This window comes from Pseudophryne corroboree, chromosome 11, assembly GCF_028390025.1.
Source record: "Pseudophryne corroboree isolate aPseCor3 chromosome 11, aPseCor3.hap2, whole genome shotgun sequence".
Lineage (NCBI taxonomy): Eukaryota > Metazoa > Chordata > Amphibia > Anura > Myobatrachidae > Pseudophryne > Pseudophryne corroboree.
Window position 1 is genome coordinate 50709617 of NC_086454.1, and position 23899 is coordinate 50733515.

Sequence of the window (23899 nt, forward strand, 5' to 3'; positions counted from 1 at the left end):
ATTCAAATTACGCCGCACAGTAGCACCACTACACCAGGTAGAGACCCTTTTACACCTTACAGCGAACAGATTCCTCTTTTTACACATTACAGCAGACAGCGTGCCCTTTTTACACATTACGGTAGACAGCGTGCCCTTGTTACACATTACGGCAGACAGCGTGCCCTTGTTACACATTACGGCAGACAGCGTCCCCATTTTTACACATTACGGCAGGCAGATTCCTCCTTTTTACACATAGCAGCAGGCAGATTCCCCATTTTTACACATAGCGTCAGGCAGCCCCCCTTTTTTACACATTACGGCAGGCAGATTCCCCATTTTTACACATAGCGTCGGGCAGATTACCCCTTTTTACACATAACGGCAGACAGCGTGCCCTTTTTACACATTACGGCAGACAGCGTGCCCTTGTTACACATTACGGCAGACAGTGTCCCCATTTTTACACATTACGGCAGGCAGATTCCCCTTTTTACACATAGTGGCAGGCAGTCCCCCCTTTTTACACATTGCGGCAGGTAGTCCCCCCTTTTTACACATTGCGGCAGGCAGTCCCCCCTTTTTACACAGTGCGGCAGGCAGTCCCCCCTTTTTACACATTGCGGCAGGCAGTCCCCCCTTTTTACACATTGCGGCAGGTAGTCCCCCCTTTTTACACATTGCGGCAGGCAGTCCCCCCTTTTTACACATTGCGGCAGGTAGTCCCCCCTTTTTACACATTGCGGCAGGCAGTCCCCCCTTTTTACACAGTGCGGCAGGCAGTCCCCCCTTTTTACACATTGCGGCAGGTAGTCCCCCCTTTTTACACATTGCGGCAGGCAGGCACAAGAAAGAAAGAAGGAAAGAAAAAGAAAGAAAGAAAGAAAGAAAGAAGAATTATACTTACCCTCAGGCTCCTCGGTGCAGCTGCGTCAGACGACGATTCCCGGGCAGTAGAGAATGAGGAGGAGGGAGCCGGAGGACGGAGCCGCAGCAGCGCTTTGTTACTGGTGGAGGCGCTGCTGCTGCTGCCCCTCTGCTTCCCTATAGGCTGTTCTCGGAAGACAGCCTATAGGGAAGCAGAGGAGCAGCAGCAGCAGCGCCTCCACCAGTAACAAAGCGCTGCTGCGGCTCCGTCCTCCGGCTCCCTCCTCCTTCCCCCGTCTGTACCGCTGCTCAGCTCCTATCTCCGGGCGGCTGTGCGCTGCGGGCAGCGGTTGCCTGCAGCGCACAGCGGCATGTAATGAGTCAGTTTGACTCATTACATGCTTGGGCCCCTGGACAGAGGCGGGCCCCAGTGCAGTGCACTGCCTGCACTGCCGGTAGTTCCGCCTCTGCTATCAGCCCACAATACACCAAACTATGGGGAGATGTATGAAACCTTGGAGAGACATAAAGTTCAAACCAATCAGTTCCTAACTGTTGTTTTTCAAACACATCCTTTAAAATGATAGAAGATGATTGGTTGGTACTGTACAGATGAACCTCAGAAAATTAGAATATCATGCAATAGTTCATTTATTTCAGTAATTCAACTTAAAAGGTGAAACTAATATATTATATAGACTAATTACATGTAAAAGTGAGATATTTTCAAGCCTTTATTTGTTATAATTTTGATGATTGTGTCTTACAGTTTAAGAAAACCCCAAATACAAAATCTCAGAAAATTAGAATATTACATAAAATCAGTACAAAAAGGATTTTAAATACAGAAATGTCGGCCCCCTGAAAAGTATAATCATACATATGTGCTCAGTACTTGGTTTGGGCCCGTTTTGCATGAATTACTGCCTCAATGCGGCGTGGTATAGAGTCTATCAGCCTGTGGCACTGCTGAGGTGTTATGGAAGACTAGGATGCTTCAATGGCGGCCTTCAGCTCTTCTGCATTGTTCCGTCTCATACCTCTCATCTTTTCTCTCATAGATTCTCTATGGGGTTCTGGTCAGGCGAGTTTGCTGGCCAATCCAGCACAGTAATCCCAGGCTGGAGTTAGTGCATCAAGAACCACCACACACAGATGGATCCTGGACATGGGCTTGAAATGTCGTATTCCTCTTGTCAAGCCGCTCCTAATCAACAAACAACGTCAGAAGCGTCTTACCTGGGCTACAAAAAATAAAAGAACTGGTCTGTTGCTCACTGGTCCAAAGTTCTCTTTTCTGATGAGAGCAAATTTTGCATCTCATTTGGAAACCAAGGACCCAGAGTATGGAGGAAGAATGGAGAGTCACACAATCCAAGATGCTTGAAGTCCAGTGTGAAGTTTCCACAGTCTGTGTTGATTTGGGGAGCCATGTCATCTGCTGATGTTGGTCCACTGTGCTTTATTAAGTCCAGAGTCACCGCAGCCGTCTACCAGGACATTTTAGAGCACTTCATGCTTCCTTCAGCAGACAAGCTTTATGGAGATGCTGACTTCATTTTCCAGCAGGATTTGGCACCTGCCCACACTGCCAAAAGTACCAAAACCTGGTTCAATGACCGTGGGATTACTGTGCTGGATTGGCCAGCAAACTCGCCTGACCTGAACCCCATAGAGAATCTATGGGGCATTGCCAAGAGAAAGATGAGAGACATGAGACCGAACAATGCAGAAGAGTTGAAGGCCGCCATTGAAGAATTTTGGTCTTCCATAACACCTCAGCAGTGCCACAGGCTGATAGATTCCATGTCACGCCTCATTGAGGCAGTAATTCATGCAAAAGGGGCCCAACCAAGTACTGAGTACATATGCATTAGAATATACAACAAACATCAAATAAACAATTGTGCTTCAATAATATGTTTGTATAGCTACCAATGTCCCAAAGGTTTTTTTCTCCAACCAAGATTCCTTTCAGGTTAGGGTTTTGAAGCAGATTTTACCATGCAAGAAAATAAAAAAAAATACAATAGTGTAATATTGCATGAACAGTCTATGGTAGCAAGTGCTTCATAGGAGGAAATAATCGTGCCACACAGATTCTTTCCCAACAGGTGTTCCCCGCAGTTTCACTGGAAAATCACCACTGTGTGGAATAATAAATGGCTGCTTAGTGCTTACACAATGCTTACATGTAAGCCTGCTGTGTATATGCACATCAATGTTTCTTTTTCTCCAGACTAATAATCATTAGAGATGTGCGGCGGGCACTTTTCGTATTTTGTGTTTTGGTTTTGATTCTGGTTCCATGCTCGTGTTTTGGATCTGGATTGGTTTTGCCAAAACCACCCTTTCGTGTTTTGGTTCTGGTTTTGGTTTTGGATCTGGATGATTTGCAAAAAAAAAAAAAAAAAAAAACACAGCTAAAAGCACATAATTTGGGGGTAATTTTGATCCTACGGTATTATTAACCTCAATAACATTAATTTCCACTCATTTCCAGTCTATTCTGAACACCTCACACCTCACAATATTGTTTTTAGGCCAAAAAGTTGCACCAAGGTGGCTGGATGACTAAGCTAAGCGACACAAGTGTGCGGCACAAACACCTGGCCCATCTAGGAGTGGCACTGCAGTGTCAGACAAGATGGCAGATATAAAAAATAGGCTTCAAACAGCACATGATGCAAAGAAAAAAAGAGGTGCACCACGGTCGCTGGATGGATAAGCTAAGCGACCCAAGTGGCCGACACAAACACCTTGCCCATCTAGGAGTGGCACTGCAGTGTCAGACAGGATGGCAGATTTACAAAATAGTCCCCAAACAGCACATGATACAAAGAAAAAAAAAAGGTGCAATGAGGTAGCTGTGTGACTAAGCTAAGTGACCCAAGTGGCCGACACAAACACCTGGCCCATCTAGGAGTAGCACTGCAGTTGCAGACAGGATGGCAAAAACTAGACCCCAAACAGCACATCATGCAAAGAAGAAAAAGAGGTGCAATGAGGTAGCTGTATGACTAAGCTAAGCGACACAAGTGTGCGGCACAAACACCTGGCCTATCTAGGAGTGGCACTACAGTGGCAGACAGGATGGCACTTAAAAAAACTAGGCCCCAAACAGCACATCATGCAAAGAAGAAAAAGAGGTGCAATGAGGTAGCTGTATGACTAAGCTAAGCTACACAAGTGTGCGGCACAAACAACATGGGACGTGCTGGAATTTGCCCAGATGTAATACACACACAATATTGGTGGCACAGGAGAGCGTACCCCTAAACCACACACACAGACGGCAGAGCCTGTAAAATTAATTTGTATAATAATAACCCTTTTATTTTGAGCTATTATAATACTATGCAGCACAGGCGATCGTACCCCTGCACCACACAGGGAAAACCCTGTAAAATGTATTTGGATAATAATATAAGTAATGTATATAACCCTTTTATTTGGAGTAAATAATATACAGCACAGGACACCAGGGGTGTATCTAGGGGTCTGAGCGCCCCTGGCAAAGTAAGGAAGTGGCACTCCCACACCTAGGGACACAGAGGGGGGACTTACAGATAGGATGAGGTCAGGGACACTGAGGGAGAATTACAGGGAGGGTGCGGGCTGGGACACTGAGGGGGAATTACAGGAGTGTGCGGGCAGGGACACTGAGGGGAAATTACGGGGAGGGTATGGGCAGGGACACTGAGGGGGGAGTCACGGAGGCTGAGGTCAGGGACACTAAAGGGGAATTACAGGGAGGGTTCGGGTAGGGAAAATGAGAGGGAGGGGCTACAGGGAGGCTGAGGTCAAGGACACTGAGAAGCAATTACAGGGAGGGTGCGGGAAGGGACACTGAGAGGGAATTACAGTAGTGTGCACTGTGCAGGCAAGGACACTGAGGCGGGAGTCACAGGGAGGATGAGGTCAGGAACACTGAGGGAGAATTACAGGGAGGGTGCAGGCGGGGACACTGAGAAGGAATTATGAGGAGGGTGCGGGCAAGGACACTGAGATGGAATTACGGGGAGGGTGCAGGCAGGGAGACTGAAATGGAATTACGGGGAGGGTGCAGGCAGGGAGACTGAGGGGGAATTACGAGGAGTGTACAGGCAGGGACACTGGGGTAGATTTACAGTTAGGGTGCGGGTAGTGACAATGAGAGGGAATTACGGGGAGGGTGCAGCAGGGATACTGAGGGGGAATTATGGGAAGGGTGCGGGCAGGGACACTGAAAGGGAATTACAGGAGTGTATGGGCAGGGTCACTGAGGGGGCAGTTACAGGGATGATGCGGGCAGGGAGACCGAGGGGATATATGCACACATACATACAGTTAATAACTAGAGATGAGCGGGTTCGGTTCCTCGGAATCCGAACCCGCCCGAACTTCAGGTTTTTTTACACGGGTCCGAGTGACTCGGATCTTCCCGCCTTGCTCGGTTAACCCGAGCGCGCCCGAACGTCATCATCACGCTGTCGGATTCTCGCGAGGCTCGGATTCTATCGCGAGACTCGGATTCTATATAAGGAGCCGCGCGTCGCCGCCATTTTCACACGTGCATTGAGATTCATAGGGAGAGGACGTGGCTGGCGTCCTCTCCGTTTATAGAGATTCGAGAAGAGAGTGAGACAGAGAGAGACACAGTAGTAATTGGGAGCATTAGGAGGAGTACTACTACTACTAGTACTTGCTGAAGTGATAGAGATAGTGTGACTGTATTATCTGACTTGTGGGGGAGACACTGACAGTGGGGAGCAGTTAGAGTCTGAGAGCAGGACTCAGGACTCAGAAGTACATATAACGTACAGTGCACACTTTTGCTGCCAGAGTGCCACACTGCCATTGTTTGTGACCACACTGACCACCAGTATAATATATATTGTGATTGTCTGCTTAGGACTCAGGAGTACTACTTGCAAGTTGCTGATAGTGTGACCAGTGACCTGACCACCAGTTTAATAATCACCACCAGTTTATGAGTTTAATATATATATATATATATATATAATTGTATATAATATATATATAATATTGTATACCACCTAGCACCTACCCGTGTTTTTTTTTTCTTTCTTCTTTATACATACTACTATAGTAGCTTACTGTAGCAGTCTGCGGTGCTGCTGAGCTGACAGTGTCCAGCAGGTCCGTCATCAGTCATTACATAATAAATATATATACCTGTCCGGCTGCAGTACTAGTGATATTATATATACATATATATTGATTTCATCTCATTATCATCCAGTCTATATTATCAGCAGACACAGTACGGTAGTCCACGGGCTGTAGCTACCTCTGTGTCGGCACTCGGCAGTCCATCCATAATTGTATACCACCTACCCGTGGTTTTTTTTTTCTTTCTTCTTTATACATACTACTATAGTAGCTTACTGTAGCAGTCTGCGGTGCTGCTGAGCTGACAGTGTCCAGCAGGTCCGTCATCAGTCATTACATAATAAATATATATACCTGTCCGGCTGCAGTACTAGTGATATTATATATACATATATATTGATTTCATCTCATTATCATCCAGTCTATATTATCAGCAGACACAGTACGGTAGTCCACGGCTGTAGCTACCTCTGTGTCGGCACTCGGCAGTCCATCCATAATTGTATACCACCTACCCGTGGTTTTTTTTTTTCTTTCTTCTTTATACATACTACTATAGTAGCTTACTGTAGCAGTCTGCGGTGCTGCTGAGCTGACAGTGTCCAGCAGGTCCGTCATCAGTCATTACATAATAAATATATATACCTGTCCGGCTGCAGTACTAGTGATATTATATATACATATATATTGATTTCATCTCATTATCATCCAGTCTATATTATCAGCAGACACAGTACGGTAGTCCACGGCTGTAGCTACCTCTGTGTCGGCACTCGGCAGTCCATCCATAATTGTATACCACCTACCCGTGTTTTTTTTTTTCTTTCTTCTTTATACATACTACTATAGTAGCTTACTGTAGCAGTCTGCGGTGCTGCTGAGCTGACAGTGTCCAGCAGGTCCGTCATCAGTCATTACATAATAAATATATATACCTGTCCGGCTGCAGTACTAGTGATATTATATATACATATATATTGATTTCATCTCATTATCATCCAGTCTATATTATCAGCAGACACAGTACGGTAGTCCACGGCTGTAGCTACCTCTGTGTCGGCACTCGGCAGTCCATCCATAATTGTATACCGCCTACCCGTGTTTTTTTTTTTTTCTTTCTTCTTTATACATACTACTATAGTAGCTTACTGTAGCAGTCTGCGGTGCTGCTGAGCTGACAGTGTCCAGCAGGTCCATCATCAGTCATTACATAATAAATATATATACCTGTCCGGCTGCAGTACTAGTGATATTATATATACATATATATTGATTTCATCTCATTATCATCCAGTCTATATTAGCAGCAGACACAGTACGGTAGTCCACGGCTGTAGCTACCTCTGTGTCGGCACTCGGCAGTCCATCCATAAGTATACTAGTATCCATCCATCTCCATTGTTTACCTGAGGTGCCTTTTAGTTGTGCCTATTAAAATATGGAGAACAAAAATGTTGAGGTTCCAAAATTAGGGAAAGATCAAGATCCACTTCCACCTCGTGCTGAAGTTGCTGCCACTAGTCATGGCCGAGACGATGAAATGCCAGCAACGTCGTCTGCCAAGGCCGATGCCCAATGTCATAGTACAGAGCATGTAAAATCCAAAACACCAAATATCAGTAAAAAAAGGACTCCAAAATCTAAAATAAAATTGTCGGAGGAGAAGCGTAAACTTGCCAATATGCCATTTACCACACGGAGTGGCAAGGAACGGCTGAGGCCCTGGCCTATGTTCATGGCTAGTGGTTCAGCTTCACATGAGGATGGAAGCACTCAGCCTCTTGCTAGAAAAATGAAAAGACTCAAGCTGGCAAAAGCACCGCAAAGAACTGTGCGTTCTTCGAAATCCCAAATCCACAAGGAGAGTCCAATTGTGTCGGTTGCGATGCCTGACCTTCCCAACACTGGACGTGAAGAGCATGCACCTTCCACCATTTGCACGCCCCCTGCAAGTGCTGGAAGGAGCACCCGCAGTCCAGTTCCTGATAGTCAGATTGAAGATGTCAGTGTTGAAGTACACCAGGATGAGGAGGATATGGGTGTTGCTGGCGCTGGGGAGGAAATTGACAAGGAGGATTCTGATGGTGAGGTGGTTTGTTTAAGTCAGGCACCCGGGGAGACACCTGTTGTCCGTGGGAGGAATATGGCCGTTGACATGCCTGGTGAAAATACCAAAAAAATCAGCTCTTCGGTGTGGAAGTATTTCAACAGAAATGCGGCCAACATTTGTCAAGCCGTGTGTTGCCTTTGTCAAGCTGTAATAAGTAGGGGTAAGGACGTTAACCACCTCGGAACATCCTCCCTTATACGTCACCTGCAGCGCATTCATAATAAGTCAGTGACAAGTTCAAAAACTTTGGGCGACAGCGGAAGCAGTCCACTGACCAGTAAATCCCTTCCTCTTGTAACCAAGCTCACGCAAACCACCCCACCAACTCCCTCAGTGTCAATTTCCTCCTTCCCCAGGAATGCCAATAGTCCTGCAGGCCATGTCACTGGCAATTCTGACGAGTCCTCTCCTGCCTGGGATTCCTCCGATGCATCCATGCGTGTAACGCCTACTGCTGCTGGCGCTGCTGTTGTTGCTGCTGGGAGTCGATGGTCATCCCAGAGGGGAAGTCGTACTCGTAAGCCCACTTTTACTACTTCCACCAAGCAATTGACTGTCCAACAGTCCTTTGCGAGGAAGATGAAATATCACAGCAGTCATCCTGCTGCAAAGCGGATAACTGAGGCCTTGGCATCCTGGGTGGTGAGAAACGTGGTTCCGGTATCCATCATTACTGCAGAGCCAACTAGAGACTTGTTGGAGGTACTGTGTCCCCGGTACCAAATACCATCTAGGTTCCATTTCTCTAGGCAGGCGATACCGAAAATGTACACAGACCTCAGAAAAAGAGTCACCAGTGTCCTAAAAAATGCAGCTGTACCCAATGTCCACTTAACCACGGACATGTGGACAAGTGGAGCAGGGCAGGGTCAGGACTATATGACTGTGACAGCCCACTGGGTAGATGTATGGACTCCCGCCGCAAGAACAGCAGCGGCGGCACCAGTAGCAGCATCTCGCAAACGCCAACTCTTTCCTAGGCAGGCTACGCTTTGTATCACCGGTTTCCAGAATACGCACACAGCTGAAAACCTCTTACGGCAACTGAGGAAGATCATCGCGGAATGGCTTACCCCAATTGGACTCTCCTGTGGATTTGTGGCATCGGACAACGCCAGCAATATTGTGTGCGCATTAAATCTGGGCAAATTCCAGCACGTCCCATGTTTTGCACATACCTTGAATTTGGTGGTGCAGAATTTTTAAAAAAACGACAGGGGCGTGCAAGAGATGCTGTCGGTGGCCAGAAGAATTGCGGGACACTTTCGGCGTACAGGCACCACGTACAGAAGACTGGAGCAACACCAAAAACGCCTGAACCTGCCCTGCCATCATCTGAAGCAAGAAGTGGTAACGAGGTGGAATTCAACCCTATATATGCTTCAGAGGTTGGAGGAGCAGCAAAAGGCCATTCAAGCCTATACAATTGAGCACGATATAGGAGGTGGAATGCACCTGTCTCAAGCGCAGTGGAGAATGATTTCAACGTTGTGCAAGGTTCTGCTGCCCTTTGAACTTGCCACACGTGAAGTCAGTTCAGACACTGCCAGCCTGAGTCAGGTCATTCCCCTCATCAGGCTTTTGCAGAAGAAGCTGGAGACATTGAAGGAGGAGCTAACACGGAGCGATTCCGCTAGGCATGTGGGACTTGTGGATGGAGCCCTTAATTCGCTTAACAAGGATTCACGGGTGGTCAATCTGTTGAAATCAGAGCACTACATTTTGGCCACCGTGCTCGATCCTAGATTTAAAACCTACCTTGGATCTCTCTTTCCGGCAGACACAAGTCTGCTGGGGTTCAAAGACCTGCTGGTGAGAAAATTGTCAAGTCAAGCGGAACGCGACCTGTCAACATCTCCTCCTTCACATTCTCCCGGGCCGCAACTGGGGGTGCGAGGAAAAGGCTCAGAATTCCGAGCCCACCCGCTGGCGGTGATGCAGGGCAGTCTGGAGCGACTGCTGATGCTGACATCTGGTCCGGACTGAAGGACCTGTCAACGATTACGGACATGTCGTCTACTGTCACTGCATATGATTCTCTCCCCATTGAAAGAATGGTGGAGGATTATATGAGTGACCGCATCCAAGTAGGCACGTTACACAGTCCGTACTTATACTGGCAGGAAAAAGAGGCAATTTGGAGGCCCTTGCACAAACTGGCTTTATTCTACCTAAGTTGCCCTCCCACAAGTGTGTACTCCGAAAGAGTGTTTAGTGCCGCCGCTCACCTTGTCAGCAATCAGCGTACGAGGTTACTTCCAGAAAATGTGGAGAAGATGATGTTCATTAAAATGAATTATAATCAATTCCTCCGTGGAGACATTGACCAGCAGCAATTGCCTCCACAAAGTACACAGGGAGCTGAGATGGTGGATTCCAGTGGGGACGAATTGATAATCTGTGAGGAGGGGGATGTACACGGTGATATATCGGAGGATGATGATGAGGTGGACATCTTGCCTCTGTAGAGCCAGTTTGTGCAAGGAGAGATTAATTGCTTCTTTTTTGGTGGGGGTCCAAACCAACACGTCATTTCAGTCACAGTCGTGTGGCAGACCCTGTCACTGAAATGATGGGTTGGTTAAAGTGTGCATGTCCTGTTTATACAACATAAGGGTGGGTGGGAGGGCCCAAGGACAATTCCATCTTGCACCTCTTTTTTCTTTAATTTTTCTTTGCGTCATGTGCTGTTTGGGGAGTGTTTTTTGGAAGGGCCATCCTGCGTGACACTGCAGTGACACTCCTAGATGGGCCCGGTGTTTGTGTCGGCCACTAGGGTCGCTTATCTTACTCACACAGCTACCTCATTGCGCCTCTTTTTTTCTTTGCGTCATGTGCTGTTTGGGGAGTGTTTTTTGGAAGGGCCATCCTGCGTGACACTGCAGTGCCACTCCTAGATGGGCCCGGTGTTTGTGTCGGCCACTAGGGTCGCTTATGTTACTCACACAGCTACCTCATTGCGCCTCTTTTTTTCTTTGCGTCATGTGCTGTTTGGGGAGTGTTTTTTGGAAGGGCCATCCTGCGTGACACTGCAGTGCCACTCCTAGATGGGCCCGGTGTTTGTGTCGGCCACTAGGGTCGCTTATCTTACTCACACAGCTACCTCATTGCGCCTCTTTTTTTCTTTGCGTCATGTGCTGTTTGGGGAGTGTTTTTTGGAAGGGCCATTCTGCGTGACACTGCAGTGCCACTCCTAGATGGGCCAGGTGTTTGTGTCGGCCACTAGGGTCGCTTAGCTTAGTCATCCAGCGACCTCGGTGCAAATTTTAGGACTAAAAATAATAGTGTGAGGTATTCAGAATAGACTGAAAATGAGTGGAAATTATGGTTTTTGAGGTTAATAATACTTTGGGATCAAAATGACCCCCAAATTCTATGATTTAAGCTGTTTTTTAGTGTTTTTTGAAAAAAACACCCGAATCCAAAACACACCCGAATCCGACAAAAAAAATTCGGTGAGGTTTTGCCAAAACGCGGTCGAACCCAAAACACGGCCGCGGAACCGAACCCAAAACCAAAACACAAAACCCGAAAAATTTCAAGTGCACATCTCTATTAATAACCCCTTTCTAGGTGTGTTGGCACTACATGTCCCAGCAAATCCAGTTGACAATGTGTGCTGGGACTTGTAGTCTCAACACAACTGGACAGGCAGTGACTGGTCTAGATACCTCTCCATACAGAGCTCTTTGTAAGCTGTGATCCAGACTGCCAGGATAGAACATGCAGTGCAGCTACGGTACCGCAGAAAATGTACAGGTATGCTCATGCTGCACTGCTGACTGGTGCTGATTGCAGTGGCTGGTGTTTGGTGACAGACCGCGAGGGACCAATGAGAAGGGAAGCGGATGAGGAAGAGGAGGTGCCCCGCTCCCCGGCTATATTCACTATCATTGTGACTGTAGTCACAGAGAGTGTCAGAGTGCAATACGCTTCTGAGAGTCTGGCAGTGGATGAGCACTGCTAAGGGATATACTCAGTAAGAACTAGTATGTCATTCTACCCCTTGGCTCGGGTGGCACTGCCGGGCGGCACCCCCCCCCCACCCCCCACCCCCTTTGGCCGGCGCACAGGAAAGTGCCATCCTGGCCAATAGGAAGATACACCCCTGCAGGACATCACCACTGGACTTATGGCAGCACAAGACACCACCACTGGACGGATGCAGCACAAGACAGCACCACTGGACTTGACTTATATGGGAGTACCCCTGGACTTATACGGCAGTACCCCTGGAGCTGTACAGCAGTGTTCGACAGGATGGCACTTTAAAAAAAACTAATCCCCAAACAACACATGATGCAAAGAAGAAAAAGAGGTGCAAGATGGAATTGTCCTTGGGCTCTCCCACCCACCCTTATGTTGTATAAACAGGACATGCACACTTTAACAAGGGTCTGCCACACGACTGTGGCTGAAATGGCTGGTTTGTTTGGGCCCCCACCAAAAAATCTCTCCTTGCACAAACTGTCTCTACAGAGACAAGATGTCGACCTCATCCTCCGATTCCTCACCCCTTTCAGTGTGTACATTCTCCTCCTCACAGAGTAATAATTCCCACCATCTCAGGTCCCTGTGTACTTTCTGGAGTCAATTGCTGGTAAAGGTCTTCCCGGAGGAATTTATAATTCATTTTTATGATCATCATCTTCTCCACATTTTGTGGAAGTAACCTCGTACGCCGATTGCTGACAAGGTTACTGGCTGCACTAAACACTCTTACGGAGTACACACTGGAGGGAGGGGGGGGCAACTTAGGTAAAATAAAGCCAGTTTGTGCAAGGGCATCCAAATTGCCTCTTTTTCCTGCCAGTATACATACGGACTGTCTGACATGCCTACTTGGATGCTGTCATTCACATAATCCTCCACCATTCTTTCAATGGTGACAGAATCATATGCAGTGACAGTAGACATGTCAGTAATCGTTGGCAGGTCCTTCAGTCCGGACCAGATGTCAGCACTCGCTCCTGACTGCCCTGCATCACCACCAGCGGGTGGGCTAGGAAATCTTATCCTTTTCCTCGCAGCCCCAGTTGCCAGAGAAAGTGAAGGAGGATCTGTTGATGGGTCACGTTCCGCTTGAGATGACAATTTTCTCACCAGCAGGTTTTTGAACCTCTGCAGACTTGTGTCTGCCGCGAAGAGAGATACAACGTAGGCTTTAAACCTAGGATCGAGCACAGTGGCCAAAATGTAGTGCTCTGATTTCAACAGATTGACCACCCTTGAATCCTGGCAAAGCAAATGAAGGGCTCCATTCACAAGTCCAACATAATTTGCTGAATCGCTCCATCTTAGCTCCTCCTTCAATTTCTCCAGCTGCTTCTGCAAAAGCCTGATGAGGGGAATGACCTGACTCAAGCTGGTAGTGTCTGAACTGACTTCACGTGTGGCAAGTTCGAAGGGTTGGAGAACCTTGCACAAGACGGAAATCATTCTCCACTGCGCTTGAGTCAGGTGCATTCCCCCTCCTTTGCCTATATCGTAGGTGGATGTATAGGCTTGAATGGCCTTTTGCTGCTCCTCCATCCTCTGAAGCATATAGAGTGTTGAATTCCACCTCGTTACCACCTCTTGCTTCAGGTGATGGCAGGGCAGGTTCAGGAGTGTTTGCTGGTGCTCCAGTCTTTGGCACAAGGTGGCTGAATGTCGAAAGTGGCCCGCAATTTTTCGGGCCACCGACAGCATCTCCTGCATGCCCCTGTCATTTTTCAAAAAATTCTGCACCACCAAATTAATTGTATGTGCAAAACATGGGACGTGCTGGAATTTGCCCAGATGTAAAGCACGCACAATATTGGTGGCATTGTCCGATATCACAAATCCCCAGGAGAGTCTAAATGGGGAAAGCCATTGTGCGATGATGTCCCTCAGTTTCCATAAGAGGTTGTCATTGGTGTGCCTCTTACGGAAAGCGGTGATACATAGCGTAGCCTGCCTAGGAATGAGTTGGTGTTTGCGAGATGCTGCTTCTGGTGCCGCCGCTGTTGTTGCTGCGGGAGGCAATACATCTACCCAGTGGGCTGTCACTGTCATATAGTCCTTAGTCTGCCCTGTTCCACTTGTCCACATGTCTGTGGTTAAGTGGATAGTGGGTACAACTGCATTTTTTAGGACACTGAGGACACTTTTTCGAACGTCTCTGTACATTCTCTGTATCGCCTGCCTAGTGAAGTGGAACTTAGATGGGATTTGGTACCGGAGACACACTACCTTAAACAATTCTCTAAATCCCACTGAACTAATGGCGGATACCGGATGCACGTCTAACACCAACGTAGCTGTCAAGTCCTCAGTTATCCGCTTTGCAACAGAATGACTGCTGTCATATTTCATCTTCCTCACAAAGGACTGTTGGACAGTCAACTGCTTAGTTGAAGTAGTACAAGTGGTCTTCCGACTTCCCCTCTGGGATGACGATCGATTCCCAGCAGCAACAACAGCAGCGGCAGTAGCAGCAGCAGTAGGCGTACCACGCAAGGATCCTCCGGAGGAATCCCGGTTAGGAGAGGACTCCTCAGTCTTGACAGTGACATGGCCTGCAGGACTACTGACATTCTTGACTGAGGCAGAAGTTGACGTTGAGGGAGTTGGTGGTGTGGCTTGCAGGAGCTTGGGTACAAGAGGAAGAAAGGATTTAGGTGTCAGTGGACTACTTACGCTCTTACCCAAAGTTTCACAACTTGAGACTGACTTCTGATGAATGCGCTGCAGGTGACGTATAAGGGAGGATGTTCCTAGGTGGTTTACGTCCTTACCCCTACTTATTACAGATTGACAGAGGCAACACACGGCTTAACACCTGTTGTCCGGATTTGTAGAGAAATAATTCCACACCGAAGAGGTGGCTTTTTTGGTATTTTGCCCAGGCATCACAATGGGCTTATTCATCCCATGGACAACAGGTGTCTTCCCCGGTGCCTGATTTAAACAAACTACATCACCATCAGAATCCTCCTCGTCAAATTCCTCCTCAGCGCCAGCAACATCCATATCCTCATCCTGGTGTACTTCAACACTGACATCTTCAATTTGAATATCAGAAACTGGACTGTGGGTGCTCCTTCCAGCACTTGCAGGGGGCGTGCAAATGGTGGAAGGAGTCACCTTTTCCCGTCCAGTGTTGGGAAGGTCAGGCATTGCAACCGCCAACACACTTGGACTTGTGTGATTTGTGACTTGGGGATTTGTGATACCATCTTAGAACGCACAGTTCTTTGCTGTGCTTTTGCCATCTTAACTCTTTTCATTTTGACAATAGCAGCACAGGACTTATAGTCAGCGGGACACTGAATGTGACTTCCGGCATTTGTAGTGCGTTCCACCGCTGGTATTTCCGGTATCGCGGCTGATCCGGTTATTGCGTCTGAACGTGATTTGTGATATGTGGAGGCTGCATCCTGAACGTCACGTCACCACTTTCGGTATCGAGAGTGCGGTGGAACCGCATGCGGGGGAGAGGAAAGCTGCCTGAGACAAACAAGCAAGGCTGTGAGGAGGCGGGCACAATGCCTGACACTGCCGGCAAACCCCGCCTCCTCCCACCACTGAGAGTAAGGAGTGCGCTACTATACACAGCGCTGTTCTGAGTGCTCTTACGCTGCACACAGAGGCTGGAGCTCACCAGAGGCAATGGAGAAGGTCAGGCTGAGTGCCCCCTTCAGAGCTGGAGCCCGGCGGCGACCGACTCCATTGCCTCCGGAACTTCCGCCACTGAGTATCACTGGACTGGATTTATACGCCAGTACCACTGGAATTATATGGCAGTATCACTGGATTTATACGGCAGTACCGCTGGACATATATGGCAGTATCACTGGACATATACGGCAGTACCACTGGACATATACAGTAGCACAGGGACCACCACTGGACTGATGCAGGATAACACAGCACCAGTGCAATGGACTGGACTTATACAGCAGCACTGGACATATGGCAGCAGAGGACACAACCACTGTGACTGGACTGATGCAGCACAAGACACCACCACTGGACTGATGCAGCACAAGACACTCCACTGAACTGATACAGGACACTGAGTATGGAGACACGTCCTCTCTCTGCACTCTCAAATGCCGGAGTGAAAATGGCGGCTCCTTATATGGAATCCAAACCCCACGAGAATCCGACAGAGGGATGATGACGCTTTGCCTCGTTCTGGTTTCCGAGTAAGGCAGGAAATCCCACGCCTGACTCAGATCCGGGCTCAAGTAGTGGTCGGGGGGGGGGTGCTCGGTTCTCAGGGAGCCGAACCCGCTCATCTCTAGTGATTAGTCATTCATCATATCGGTTTATTGATGCTCTAATAATGTTTTTAGTAACATATTCCTGGATTGTTGATCCAAGAATGTAGTATATCGTGATCTTCATACACTACACAGAGCATCCCAGTGACCACAATAGATACACAAAGCATTCCAATGACAGTACGCACAGTTTCCCTGTGACCACCATAAAACCGGGTGTAGTATGGTATGCCGGCGGCCGGGCTCCCTGCGACCAGCATACCGGCCCCGGGAGCACGACCACTGGTATATTGACAGCGTGGTGAGCGCAAATGAGCCCCTTGCGGGCTCGCTGCGCTCGCCATGCTTCGGGCACGGTGGCGTGCGTTATTTTATTCTCCCTCCAGGGGGGTCGTGGACCCCCACGAGGGAGAAAAAGTGTCGGTATGTCGGCTGTCGGGATTCCGGCACCGGTATACTATGCGCCGGGATCCCAACAGTCGGCATACTGAAGACCACCCCATAAAACCTATAGGGATATATTCAATTACAGTCGGAAACTGCCGTCTTGTCGGAAAGACGGAAGTTTCCAACTGGAATAGGTCGGAAGGGGTACGTTTTTTCCGACAAGTCAGGAATTCTGACTTGTCGGGAGACTGTCGGAATACACGCAGATCGGCGGCTTCAGCTGCCGAGCCGTGTGTATTGTTGGAAGCGGGGTCAAACCCGACAGGGTGAGGCACCAGGCTGGACTAGTATTGTTTAGGGGTGTGCACTGGGCCATAGCTCACAATATTGTTTTCATCCAGTTTAATTGAAAAGGTTGCACCGAGGTAGCTGGATGGCTAAGCAAAGCGACAGAAGTGGGTGGCACAAACACGTGGCCCATCTAGGAGTGGCACTGCAATGGCAGACAGGATGGCAGGTTTATAAACTATGCCCAAAAAAATGCTACAAAGAGCACATAATGCAAAGAAAAGAGGTGCAAGATGGAATTGTCCTTGGGCCCTCCCACCGACCCTTATATTTTATATTAAACAGGACATGCACAGTTTAACAAACCAATCATTTCAGCGACAAGGACTGTCACTTGTGGTTGAAATGATTGGTTTGTTTGGACAAACTGGCTTTAGTACTTTAGATAGGCACGATGTCGTCATCAGCATCTGATTCCTCACCCCCATCAGTGTGTACATCCTCTTCTTCACAGACTATTAATTCGTTCCCACTGGAATCCACCATCACAGGTCCCTCTGTACTTTTTGGTGGTAATTGCTAGTAAAGGGTCTTCCTCATGGAATTTGTAATTAATTTTGATGAACATCATCTTCCGCTCATTTTGGGGAAGTAACCTCCTACACCGATCGCTGGCAAGGTTTCTAGCTGCGCTAAAAACTCTTCTTGAGTACACACTGGAGGGTGGGCAACTTAAGTAAAACAAAGCCAGTTTGTGCAAGGGCCTCCAAATTGTCTCTTTTTCCTACAAGTATTGAAACGGACTGTTTGACATGCCTATTTGGATGCTATCACTGAAATAGTTGTCAACCATTCTTTCAATGGTGACAGCATCATATGCAGTTATAGTAGACATGCCAGTAATTGAATGCAGCGTCTTCAGTCCGGATCAGATGTTAAAACTTGTTCCTGACTGATCTGCATCACTGCCAATGGGTCTTTTAGGAAAATTTTGATTTTTCCTCGCAGCCGCAGTTGCTGGAGAAAGGAGTAGATGTTCCGCTTGAGCTGACAATTTTCTCACCTACAGCTCTTTGCATCTCTGCAGATTTGTGCCCATTGGAAAGAAAGACACAATGTATGGCTTAAACCTAGGATCAAGTATGGTCACCAAAATATAGTGATCTGATTTCAAGAGATTGACGACCCTTGAATCCTGGCAAAGCAAATGGTGGGCTTCATCTACAAGTCCAACATACTTAGTGGAATCGGTCCATTTCAGCTCCTCCTTCACTTTCTCCAGCCGCTTTTGCAAAAGCCTATTGAGGGGAATGACCTGACTCAAGCTGGCAGTGTCCGAACTAACTTCACATGTGGCAACTTCAAAGGGTTTGAGAAACTTGCAAAACACAGAAATTACTCTCCATTGCGCTTGACTCAGGTGCTTTCCCGCTCCTTTCCCTATGTCCTAGGTGGATGTGTAGACTTGAATGGCCTTTTGCTGCTCATCCATCCGCCGAAGCATATAAAGGGTAGAATTCTACCTTGTTACTAACTCTTGCTTCAGCTGATGGCAAGGCAAATTCAAGAGTGTTTGATGGTGCTCCAGTTTTCAACATGCAGTTGCTGAATGTTGGAAATGCCCACAAATTTTTTGGGCCGCCGACAGCATCTACTGAACGCCCCTGTCATTTAAAAAAAAAATCTGCGCCACCAAAATAATTGTGTGAGCAAAACATGGGACATGTTGTAATTGATCCAGATGTAAATATTGGTGGCATTGTCAGATATCACAAATCTCGAGGAGAGTACAAGTGGTGTAATTCATTGTGCAATGATTTCCCTGAGTTTTTCTAAGAGGTTCTCAGTGGTGTGCCTCTTATTGAAAGCGGTGATACACAGTGTAGCTTGCCTCAGACTGAGTTGGCATTTGTGAGATGCTGATGCTGCTGTTTAGTTTGCCATGTTCCACTTGTCCACATATCCTTGGTTAAGTGGACAGTCTATACAATGGCATTTCTGAGGACACTAATAACAATTCTTTTAATGTCCTTGTACAGGCTGGGAATTGCTTGTCTAGTGAAGTGGAATCTAGATGGCATTTGGTACTGGGGACACAGTACGTCAATCAACTATCTAAATCCCACTACACTAATGGTGGATACTGGATGCACATCTAACACCAGCATAGTTGTTATGGCCTCGGTAATCCACTTTGCAACTGGGTGACTGATGTCATACTTCATCTTCCTTGCAAAGGATTGTTGAACAGTCAATTTTTTTGTTAAACTAAAAGTAGTCTTCCTGGTCCCCTTCGGGGATGCAGATCGACTCCTAGAAGCAACAGCAGCAGCAGTAGGTGTAGCACTCAAGGATCCTATTGAATAATTGGATACAGGACTACTTACGATCCTGATTGAGGAGGAAATTGACAATGAAGGTGTTGGTTGGTGGTGGGGAGTTTCTGAATGTTTCAACAACTTGTGATGTATGCGCTGCAAGTGGCGTAACAGGGAGGAGATTCCTAGGTGGTTATGATCCCTACCTCTACTTACAATGGCTTTACAAAGGCTGCAGATGGCCCCATAGTAATTGGGTGTGGGGAGAAATTATTTCACACAGAAGAATAGGTGGATTGTTTTGTCTTTTGCCCAGGCTTGTTTTTCATACCATGGGCAACAACTGTCTCCACTGGAGCCTTATTTAAACAAACCACATCCCCATCACCAAAATCCTCATCGTCAACATTCTCATTAGTGCCAGCTACACCAATATCCTCCTACTCTTGGTGTACTTTTACAGTGACATCCTCAATCTCAATGTCAGCACGTTGCCTGGCGCTGCTCCTCCCAACACTTGCAGAGGGCATGCAAATGGTGGAAAGAGTCTCCTCCAGTACTGGAAAGGTTAGGCTTATACATTACAACCGCGGACACACTTGGACTCTCCTTGGGGATTGGTGATATTTCTGAACTCACAGTTGGTTCCTGTGCCTGAGCAAGTTGCATTTTTTTAACTCTTCTACAGGGAGGAGGCTTAAATCATCATTATGAGATGCAGAACCACCAGTCATAAACACAGGCCAATGCTTTTCCTTGCCACTTTGTGTAGTGAATATAATTCCAATTTTAAGTTTCTCATTAGCTCATTTTTAAAAAAATTTTTGTATTTATCACCGTAAAATATGGCTTCTTTGTTTTTACATGGCCTATATGCCATTGGGCATCGGCCTTATCAGATGACGTTGACGGACTTACATTTTCAATGTCATGACAAGTGGAAGCAGTTTCAGCACTAGTAGTAGGAAGTGGTTCCTGATCTTTCAATTGTTTGTCCTCCATTTCTATAAACATTAAGTGGGGTACGAAGTGGGGTGTCACAAATGAGTCAGAAATGTATATAATAATTACACACTGCGGTTAACTTCACCGACAACATCACACAATGGGGGTAATTCAAAGTTGATCGCGGCAGGAAATTTTTTAGCAGTTGGGCAAAACCATGTGCACTGCAGGGGAGGCAGATATAACATGTGCAGAGAGAGTTAGATTTGGGTGGGTTATTTTATTTCTGTGCAGGGTAAATACTGGCTGCTTTATTTTTACACTGCAATTTAGATTGCAGATTGAACACACCACACCCACATCTAACTCTCTCTGCACATGTTAAATCTGCCTCCCCTGCAGTGCACATGGGGGGTAATTCCAAGTTAATCGCAGCAGGAAATTTTTTAGCAGTTGGGCAAAACCATGTGCACTGCAGGGGAGGCAGATATAACATGTGCAGAGAGAGATAGATTTGGGTGTGGTGAGTTCAATCTGCAATCTAAATTGCAGTGTAAAAATAAAGCAGCCAGTATTTACCCTGCACAGAAACAAAATAACCCACCCAAATCTAACTCTCTCTGCAAATGTTATATCTGCCTCCCCTGCAGTGCCCATGGTTTTGCCCAACTGCTAAAAATTTTCCTGCTGCGATCAACTTGGAATTACCCCCCATATGTGTATCAGTAGGAAATAATACTTACACAGTCACAGTACTTATGAAAATAAAATACAAATTGTACAGTACACTGGGGTACAGCACAAACAATAAAATCCATATATATTTTTATAATTATAATTTTAGGCATTTTGTTTTTAGCTTTTATTATTATTTTTAACACTGGGGCTGAGCCCCTGGATGGACGGACAGAACACCCCTTAATGGACGGATCAGCCCCTTGATGGACCAACAGCAGCAGCCTCTGGATCTATACTGGGGTACAGCACAAAATAGAATTAAATATATATATATTATATATTAGTGATGAGCGGGTTCGGTTTCTCGGAAACCGAACCCTCCGAACGTCACCCTTTTACACGGGTCCGAGCCATACTCGGATTCTCCCGTATGGCTCGGTTAACCCGAGCGCGCCCGAATGTCATCATCCCGCTGTCGGATTCTCGCGAGATTCGGATTCTATATAAGCAGCCGCGCGTCGCCGCCATTTTCACACGTGCATTGAGATTGATAGAGAGAGGACGTGGATGGCGTCCTCTCCGTTTATATAGTTATATACTACACAGTTGATCTGATTGCTTAGCTTATTGTGGGGAGGATTGGGGAGCAGCTGTTAGGAGGAGTACAGTGCAGAGTTTTGCTAATAGTGACCACCAGTTTTTTATCCGTTCTCTGCCTGAAAAAAACGCTCCATACCATATCTGTGCTCAGTGTGCTGCATGATATATCTGTGGTGAGTTCTCACACTGCTTAATTGAGGGGACTGTGGAGCAGCTATAGCAGGAGTACAGTGCACAGTTTTGCTGACAGTGACCACCAGTATACGTTTGTCTGCCTGAAAAACACTCCTGTGGTGGCTTTTTTTTATACTAGTTTAGCAGTCTGCTGACAGTGTCCACCAGGTCCATTATACTGTATATAGCAGTACGGTAGGCCACTGCTGTACCTACCTCTGTGTCGTCACTCGTCGTCCATAAGTATACTATCTATCCATCTACATTGTATACCTGTGGTGTCTTTTTTATATACTATAAACGCAGTCTGCTGACAGTGTCCACCAGGTCCATTATACTGTATATAGCAGTACGGTAGGCCACTGCTGTACCTACATCTGTGTCGTCACTCGTCGTCCATAAGTATACTATCTATCCATCTACATTGTATACCTGTGGTGTCTTTTTTTTATACTATAAACGCAGTCTGCTGACAGTGTCCACCAGGTCCATTATACTGTATATAGCAGTACGGTAGGCCACTGCTGTACCTACCTCTGTGTCGTCACTCGTCGTCCATAAAGTATACAATCCATCCATCTACATTGTATACCTGTGGTGTCTTTTTTTTTTATACTATATACGCAGTCGGCTGACAGTGTCCACCAGGTCCATTATACTGTATATAGCAGTACGGTAGGCCACTGCTGTACCTACCTCTGTGTCGTCACTCGTCGTCCATAAGTATACTATCCATCCATCTACATTGTATACATGTGGTGTCTTTTTTTTATACTATAAACGCAGTCTGCTGACAGTGTCCACCAGGTCCATTATACTGTATATAGCAGTACGGTAGGCCACTGCTGTACCTACCTCTGTGTCGTCACTTGTCGTCCATAAAGTATACTATCCATCCATCTACATTGTATACCTGTGGTGTCTTTTTTTTAATACTATAATAAATGCAGTCGGCTGACAGTGTCCACCAGGTCCATTATACTGTATATAGCAGCACGGTAGGCCACTGCTGTACCTACCTCTGTGTCGTCACTCGTCATCCATAAAAAGTATACTATCCATCCATCTACATTGTATACCTGTGGTGTCTTTTTTTTTTATACTATAAACGCAGTCTGCTGACAGTGTCCACCAGGTCCATTATACTGTATATAGCAGTACGGTAGGCCACTGCTGTACCTACCTCTGTGTCGTCACTTGTCGTCCATAAAGTATACTATCCATCCATCTACATTGTATACCTGTGGTGTCTTTTTTTTTTATACTATAATAAACGCAGTCTGCTGACAGTGTCCACCAGGTCCATTATACTGTATATAGCAGTACGATAGGCCACTGCTGTACCTACCTCTGTGTCGTCACTCGTCGTCCATAAGTATACTATCCATCCATCTACATTGTATACATGTGTCTTTTTTTTTATACTATAAACGCAGTCGGCTGACAGTGTCCACCAGGTCCATTATACTGTATATAGCAGTACGGTAGGCCACTGCTGTACCTACCTCTGTGTCGTCACTCGTCGTCCATAAGTATACTATCCATCCATCTACATTGTATACCTGTGGTGGCTTTTTTTTAATACTATAAATGCAGTCTGCTGACAGTGTCCACCAGGTCCATTATACTGTATATAGCAGTATGGTAGGCCACTGCTGTACCTACCTCTGTGTCGTCACCCGTCATCCATAAGTATACTATCCATCCATCTACATTGTATACCTGTGGTGCCTTTTAGTTGTGCGCATTAAAATATGGAGAACAAAAATGTGGAGGTTAAAAAAATAGGGAAAGATCAAGATCCACTTCCACCTCGTGCTGAAGCTGCTGCCACTAGTCATGGCCGAGACGATGAAATGCCATCAACGTCGTCTGCCAAGGCTGATGCCCAATGTCATAGTACAGAGCATGTAAAATCCAAAACACAAAAGATCAGTAAAATGACCCAAAAATCAAAATTAAAAGCGTCTGAGGAGAAGCGTAAACTTGCCAATATGCCATTTACCACACGGAGTGGCAAGGAACGGCTGAGGCCCTGGCCTATGTTCATGGCTAGTGGTTCAGCTTCACATGAGGATGGAAGCACTCATCCTCTCGCTAGAAAAAAGAAAAGACTTAAGCTGGCAAAAGCACAGCAAAGAACTGTGCGTTCTTCGAAATCACAAATCCCCAAGGAGAGTCCA